Source organism: Hemitrygon akajei, chromosome 25 (assembly GCF_048418815.1).
Source record: "Hemitrygon akajei chromosome 25, sHemAka1.3, whole genome shotgun sequence".
NCBI lineage: Eukaryota > Metazoa > Chordata > Chondrichthyes > Myliobatiformes > Dasyatidae > Hemitrygon > Hemitrygon akajei.
The window spans coordinates 47,426,423-47,434,512 of record NC_133148.1 but is presented as its reverse complement, the minus strand read 5'-3'; positions in this window follow the sequence as shown (position 1 = coordinate 47,434,512).

Here is an 8,090-nt window from a genome sequence, read left to right as displayed (position 1 = left end):
ATCACATCATGGCAGCGGGGATGATTAAAGTCAGTTTATTAAACATGTAACAGTGATTTAATTCTTAATTATTTTTTAATTAAATTTGGATCTGGTCTGAAGTCGTCTCCTTTTCCTGCAATAATGTTCCCAGTATCAGATTCAGTGCCATGCACCCTCATGACCTGCTCTGCACTCCAGGTTCTGGGCACAGGGAAACTCCTACAATCTGTGATTTTAGACGCAGTTTCTATAATCTTCTCCATATATATTTTTCCCATATGACTGAACATGGTGCATTCCTGAGATGTGGGGTTTGGAATCTGATCTCGGATTCTTCCAAATAACTGATTTTAAATTGTTTCTCATACATGGGAATCACAACATTCCTGAAGATCAATCGTGTATTCCCAAGCTCTGTCGTATTCCCTCATGAACAAAGTTGAGAATTAACCACAATTTTTGGTCCTGTGGAGGGGTATTTTTCCCATTGTCTGGTCCTTCATAGTTTTCCCCAATGTCTATTCCTGGAGTATGTTCCTTCAATACCTGTGTGCCTTCCTGCAACGTCTGTCCCTTGGACTTACTCTGCTCAAGTCAGCTGCTGTTGTCCATCCACTAATAGCTGTTGTATTCTATTCTAATCTTGATTTGCATTAATTAGTAACTGTTTATGTTTTCTACTCCTAATGAGTTTACCCCAGTATAGACCATAGACAATTGACAATAGACGCAGAAGTAGACCATTCGGCCCTTTGAGCCTACACCGCCATTTTGAGATCATGGCTGATCATCTACTATCAATACCCGGTTCCTGCCTTGTCCCCATATCCCTTGATTCCCCTATTCATAAGATAGCTATCTAGCTCCTTCTTGAAAGCATCCAGAGAATTGGCCTCCACTGCCTTCCGAGGCAGTGCATTCCCAGACCCCCACAACTCTCTGGGAGAAGAAGTTTTTCCTTAACTCTGTCCTAAACGACCTACCCCTTATTCTCAAACCATGCCCTCTGGTACTGGACTCTCCCAGCATCTGGAACATATTTCCTGCCTCTATCTTGTCCAATCCCTTAATAATCTTATATGTTGCAATCAGATCCCCTCTCAATCTCCTTAATTCCAGCGTGTACAAGCCCAGTCTCTCTAACCTCTCTGCGTAAGACAGTCCAGACATCCCAGGAATTAACCTCGTGAATCTACTGTTACGTATTCCAGGCAACAATAAATATATATGAGTTAGGCAAAGGGTTTTTATAACAAATAACATGTTTATTAAACACTGAAAACAAACCCCTCAAAAGTAAACAAACTCAAACGTAACCGGAAAACAGCTGCTGTGTGACAGCTTAAACAGTTCTTAAAGCGATGTTGAAAAAAACAGTTCTTTAAAGCAGTATGCCGAAAGTTCAAAAGCTCACAGTTCATTAAAAGGAGAGACTTTTCAAAAGCGATTTAAATTCTCTTCTACGTCGTTGTCCTTCGATTCCCCCGGCGTCGAACTTTCCCACGAAGAATTTTATGAAATGTAATGGTTTAATGGCACTAACCTCTTCTTCCACACTCTGTCCTCAATCTCCCGCTACCCCAGCGGAGATTAACACGAGAACAGTCAACGAAATCCTTCCGAATGAGATCAAGTAAGGTCGAAACCAATCCACCGTCGAAAATCGATTCTCCTCGATTTTTATCTTCCAAACTTTTATCTTCACTCTCCACAGCAAAGAAACTGTTGGCGATGACCTTTTAAACTTTAGGCATTAATATAAAACTTCATTTTTCAACTAAACTGCGTCATCACATTAAATCACGCAGGGACATGAGTCAGCTTGGCAAATCCGCCACGAACTGCCCCACCTGACAGGGTGGGTCCTTCCATTTATAACCTGTAAAAAAAACCTGTCCACATGACCTCTACTGGCGGGAAAATGACATCACTCCACCATCACAAGACCATTACCTCATGTCCAGTATAACTTCAACCCCAGTCACGTGACAAGGGTACCACTGTCACGTGTCACGGGTACGTAACACTACGCTGCACTTCCTCTATAGCCAGGGATGTCCTTCCTTAACCCTGGAGACCAAACATGTACACAATACTCCCAGGTGTGGTCTCACCAGGGCCCTGTACAAATGTAAGAGGATTTCCTTGCTCTTGTACTCAATTCACTTTGTATATGAAGGCCAACATTCCATTAGCCTTCTTCACTGCCTGCTGCACTTGCTCATTCGCCTTGTGACTGATGAACAAGGACTCCTAGATCTCTTTGTATTTCTCCCTTAGCTAACTTCACACCGTTCAGATAATATCTGCCTTCCTGTTTCTACTCCCAAAGTGGATAACCTCACACTTATTCACATTAAACATCATCTGCCAAGTATCTGCCCACTCACCAGCCTATCCAAGTCACCCTGAATTCTCCTAACATCCTCATCACATGTCACACTGCCACCCAGCTTAGTATCATCAGCAAAACTTGCTGATGTTATTCTCAATGCCTTCATCTAAATCATTGACGTAAATCGTAAACAGCTGTGGTCCCAATACTGAGCCCTGTGGCACCCCACTAGTCACCACCTACCATACCGAGAAACACCCATTCACTGCTACCCTTTTGCTTTCTATCTGCCAACCAGTTTTCTAACCATGTCAATGTCTTCCCCCCAATGCCATGAGCTTTGATTTTTCCCACCAAGCTCCTATGTGGGACCTTATCAAATGCCTTCTGAAAATCGAGGTACACTACATCCACTGGATCTCGCTTGTCCAACTTCCTGGTTACATCCTCGAAAAACTCCAATAGATTAGTCAAGCATGATTTACCCTTGGTAACTCATGCTGGCTCGGCCCAATCCTATCACTGCTATCTAGATATGCCACTATTTCATCTTTAATAATGGACTCTAGCATCTTCCCCACTACTGATGTTAGGCTGACAGGGCGATAGTTCTGTGTTTTCTCCCTCCCTCCTTTCTTAAAAAGTGGGATAACAATAGCTATTCTCCAATCCTCAGGAACTGATCCTGAATCTAAGGAACATTGGAAAATGATTACCAATGCATCCGCAATTTCCAGGGCCACCTCCTTTAGTACCCTAGGATGCAGACCATCTGGACCTGGGGATTTGTCAGCCTTCAGTCCCATCAGTCTACTCATCACCGTTTCCTTCCTAATGTCAATCTGTTTCATTTCCTCTGTTACCCTATGTCCTTGGCCCATCCATACATCTGGGAGATTGCTTGTGTCTTCCCTAGTGAAGACAGATCTAAAGTACTTATTAAATTCTTCTGCCATTTCTCTGTTTCCCATAACAATTTCAGCCAATTCATTCTTCAAGGGCCCAACATTGTTCTTAACTATCTTCTTTCTCTTCACATACCTAAAAAAGCTTTTGCTATCCTCCTTTATATTCCTGGCTAGCTTGCGTTCGTACCTCATTTTTTCTCCCCGTATTGCCTTTTTAGTTAAGTTCTGTTGTTCCTTAAAAATTTCCCAATCATCTGTCCTCCCACTCACCTTAGCTCTGTCATACTTTTTTTTAATGCTATGCAATCTCTGACTTCCTTTGTCAACCACTGTGGCCCCTTTCCCCCCTTTGAATCCTTCCTTCTCCGGGTGATGAACTGATTTTGCACCTTGTGCATTATTCCCAAGTATACCTGCCATTGCTGTTTCACTGTCTTTTCTGCTAGGATATCCGTCCAGTTAACATTGGCCAGCTCCTCCCTCATGGCTCCATAGTCTCCCCTGTTCAACTGCAACACTGACACCTCCGAGCTGCCCTTATCTTTCTCAAATTGCAGATAAAAACTTATCATATTATGATCACTACCTCCTAATGGCTCCTTTACTTCAAGATCGCTTATCAAATCCTGTTCATTACATAACACTAAATCCAGAATAGCCTTGTCCCTGGTCGGCTCTCGTACAAGCTGTTCCAAGAATGCATCCCGTAGGCACTCTACAAACTCCCTATCCTGGGGTCCAGCACCAACCTGATTCTCCCAGTTCACCTGCATGTTGAAATCCCCCATAACTACTGTGACATTACCTTTGCCACATACCAATGTTATCTCCAGATTCAACTTGCACCCAATATCCATGCTACTGTTTGGTGGCCTGTAGACAACACCCATTAGGGTCTTTTCGTCCTTACAGTTCCTCAGTTCTATCCACACAGACTCTACTTCTCTTGATCCTATGTCCCCCCTTGCAAAGGACTGAATCTCATTCCTCACCAACAGGGCCACCCCACCCCTTCTGCCCACATTTCTGTCCCTACAATAGCACGTATACCCTTGTACATTCATTTCCCAGGTCTGATCTCCCTGCAGCCATGTCTCCGTTATCCCAACAACATCATAGTTACCCATTCGCACCTGAGCTTCAAGCTCATCCACCTTATTTCTGACACTTTGTGCATTCAGATATAGAATTTTTAGCCCATTTCTCCTCTCTCTGTTTGAAACTCTGCCTATTGTGCTTAACCCAGCTCCCTGAACTCCCATCGGGCTATACGCCCCTAGAATTTTGTTGTCCTTCCTAAATTTACTTATTCTTTCTGCACATTTAACTCCATGTTCCGTCAGACCATCCCTCTGTACGTGTCCTCCTTATCACTTGTTCTGCCTCACCTTTCTCTACTACACACTTAATATTCCGGAACCGCGTAATCCCCACCTGTCCTTTATTCTTCCTCTCGCTATCCTCTTGCACATTCTGGATCCCCGCCCCCTGCAAATTTAGTTTAAACCCCCCCCAAGAAACACTAGCAAACTTCCCTGCAAGAATGTTAGTACCGCTTCAGTTCAGGTGTAAATCGTCCCTTCGGAACAGATCCCACCTTCCCTGGAACAAAGCCCAATTATCTAAAAACCTGAAGCCCTCCCTCCTGCACCATCCTCTCAGCCACGTATTAATCTGTATAATCCTTCTGTTCCTTGCCTCACTCGCACATGGCACAGGTAGCAATCCTGAGATTGTTACCCTGGAGGTCCTGCTCTTCAGCTTCGCACCTAACTCCCTGAACTTCCTACGCAGGACCCCCTCACTCATCCTACCCACGTCATTGGTCCCTACATGGACCACAACATCTGGATTCTTGCCCTCCCTCTCGAGAATAACCTGCACCCGATCTGAGATGTCTCGGACCCCGGCACCAGGGAAGCAACATACCATCCGAGACTCCCGATCTTCCCCACAAAATCTCCTATCCGCCCCCCTGACTATAGAATCCCCTATCACTACCACTCTCTGCTCTTCCCTCTTCCCCTTCCTAGTTGAGGGTCCAACCTCAGTGCCAGAGACAGGAGCACTGCAGCTTGTTCCTGGTAGGTCATCCCCACCAACAGTATCCAAAATGGTATACTTATTTTTGATGGGAATGGCCACAGGGGTGCTCTTCTCTCTCTGTCTGCTCCCCCTGCCTCTCTTGACTGTCACCCATTTGCCTACCTCCTGTCTCTTTGGTGTGACTACCTCCCAATAACTCTTATCTATCTCTGCCTCTGCCTCCCGAATGATCCGTAGTTCATCCAGCTCCTGCTCCAATTCCCTAACTCGGTCTGATAGGAGCTGCAGCTGGATGCACCTTTTGCAGGTGTGGTCATCAGGGACAACTGTGTTGACCCTGACCTCCCACATAGTGCATACAGAGCACACCACTGCTCTAACTGTCTCCCCCATTACCTGATTCCAGATTAGTCAGAATAAATGAAAAAAGAACCTACTGACCTTACCTTTTTACCTCAGCAAGCACATACTCAGGCTCACTGATTTCCCCTCACCGAAGTCCCCTTGCGCCAAAGCCCAGCACTCTGCTCCCGCGCACTCCACTGCAGGTTCCTGAAAGTGGGCCTCTTTTTAAAGCCCGCGCTCGCTGCTGACGTCACCCGCGCCTGTGCATTTTTACCTTCCTCCTCAGGTACTCTCCAGGTCGGTCCGAGGGTCTCGGCCCACCTACAACAGCTGATCCTCCGATCTCCAGTCGTCTGTCGACCTCGAGCACTCCTTACTCCCTATTGTTCTGTATCTGTTGTATTTTCCTGCACTGGCATATTTTTTCAAATACTCTCTCTTGCTGACATCACATTCAAACATTTACATGGTCGATATTCAGTTCAGAGTCACCTGATCTTGTACCAACACCTCCACACACTCTGACGGGGGATGGTGCAGGATGCGCAAAGTTTCCTTCAGCTAAACACCGAGCAGGCCAAAAGCTTTGGTCACAACAGTGAGTTCTGTTGATGCTGTTAAGTTGCTTTTCAGTGATGTGAGAACAGAGATTCAGGCTGACTTGGCTGTTCACTGTAGTACAGAGGGACAGAGGTGCTGTCTTTCAGCTGAGACATTGAAGGGAGTTTGTACCCCACATTTTTATGGGACATGGAGGGTGGAGAATTAGGATAATGTGTTGGAATATGGCCTGAGACACTCATTATGAAACATTCCATCAATATCTGGCTCTGGGATGTGCATCAGGGTTCTGAGAAACTCTTTCAATGAGCCGCTGTGTTTTCCTGAACTGTGCAGCACCCCAGTGTTCCCACTGTGGGAAATCCATTAAGAATGTGAGCAGTACATGTGGAACTACACTCATACACAAGCAGGAAATATCTTTGATATTTTTTTCCCGGGATGCATTACCCACTTGTTGTACTTGAAGAGAGATGAAGTCACTGCAGTGATGAGGGAACTAAGATGTTCTGAATGGCTTCCCTCAGTTTTATTAACTCCAGTCACTTCATTTTCTCCTTTTCTTTATTTTTAATGAATACAATTTCAAATCATGACATAAACTCCAGCGGAAAACTGAAAGAAAAGCTACAGGCAATGATTTCCACAACATCTGATACACAAAATTTGACAGAACATCCTCCAACACACTCCCCCTTCCTATGTCAACCTCTCGCTCCATAACAATAATTACCACTTCCTCAACCCCATCTTCTCCATCGCTAACCACACTCCCATTCCCCAGCTCCTCATTCCCAAGCTTTAACCCTGCCTTCCTCTCCCTCCTGTATACCCCCTCCAGTGTCACATGTCCTGCCATTTTCCAAATGTATCATCCACTGCTGTCCCTCCGCACACCTAACCGGCTCTGTGCCCCCATTTCTCATCTGGCATCCCCGGTGCATTTAGAGGTTTATATTCTGAAATGAGCAGTTGCAGTGCAGTAGCCTCGGATTGCCGAGTGAGTGAGATGGAGACTCCATTTCCAAACATAGGGATCTCTTGATTGAATGTGAGGCGAGCATCTGCTGGTCACTGCTGAACCTGAAATATAGACAGGAGAGTAGATATTGTGTGTGACAAGGTGCCGCACAGACCTTAACCTGTGAGGACAGATGAACTGAATAACATCTAATTCAAGGAGATGAAACCCTATGAAGAGGTGTCTGCCAGTATTCTAGAACATCAACTGAAAACAAGAATCTGAACACCAGTTCGGAACTTTAGGATGATCCACAGTTGGGCTCATGTTTTAGTTCCTGAGTAAAACCATAAAATAAGAGATAGGAGCAGAATTAGGCCATTTGGCCCATCTAGTCTGCTCCAGCATTTCATCATAACTGTTCCAATTTTCTTCTCAGCCTCAATCACCTGCCTTTCCCCAGTATCACTTCATGTCCTGACTAATCAAGAATATTTGTTCCTTAAATATGCCCAATGACTTGGGCACCACAGTTCCCTGTGGCAACAAATTACACAGATTCACCACTCTGACCAAAGAAATTCCTCCTCATCTCTGTTCTAAATGAGTGACCCTCTAGTCTGAGGCTGTGTCCTCTGGTCCTAGACTCTCCTACGAGAGGAAACATTCTCTTCACATCCACTCCATTGAGGAATTTCAATTTGATAGGTTTCAATGAGATACCCCCCTCATTCTTGTGAATTCCAGTGAATACAGACCTGAGCCATCAAACACTTCTCATATGATAAACCTTTCAATCCTGGAATTGTTTTGTTAAACTTCTTTGAACCCTCATCAATGTCAGCACATCCTTTCTTAGATAAGGTGCCCAAAACTGTTCACCATACTGCAATTGAGACCTCACCAGTGCCTTATAAATACTCAACATTACATCCTTGCTTTCATATTTCAG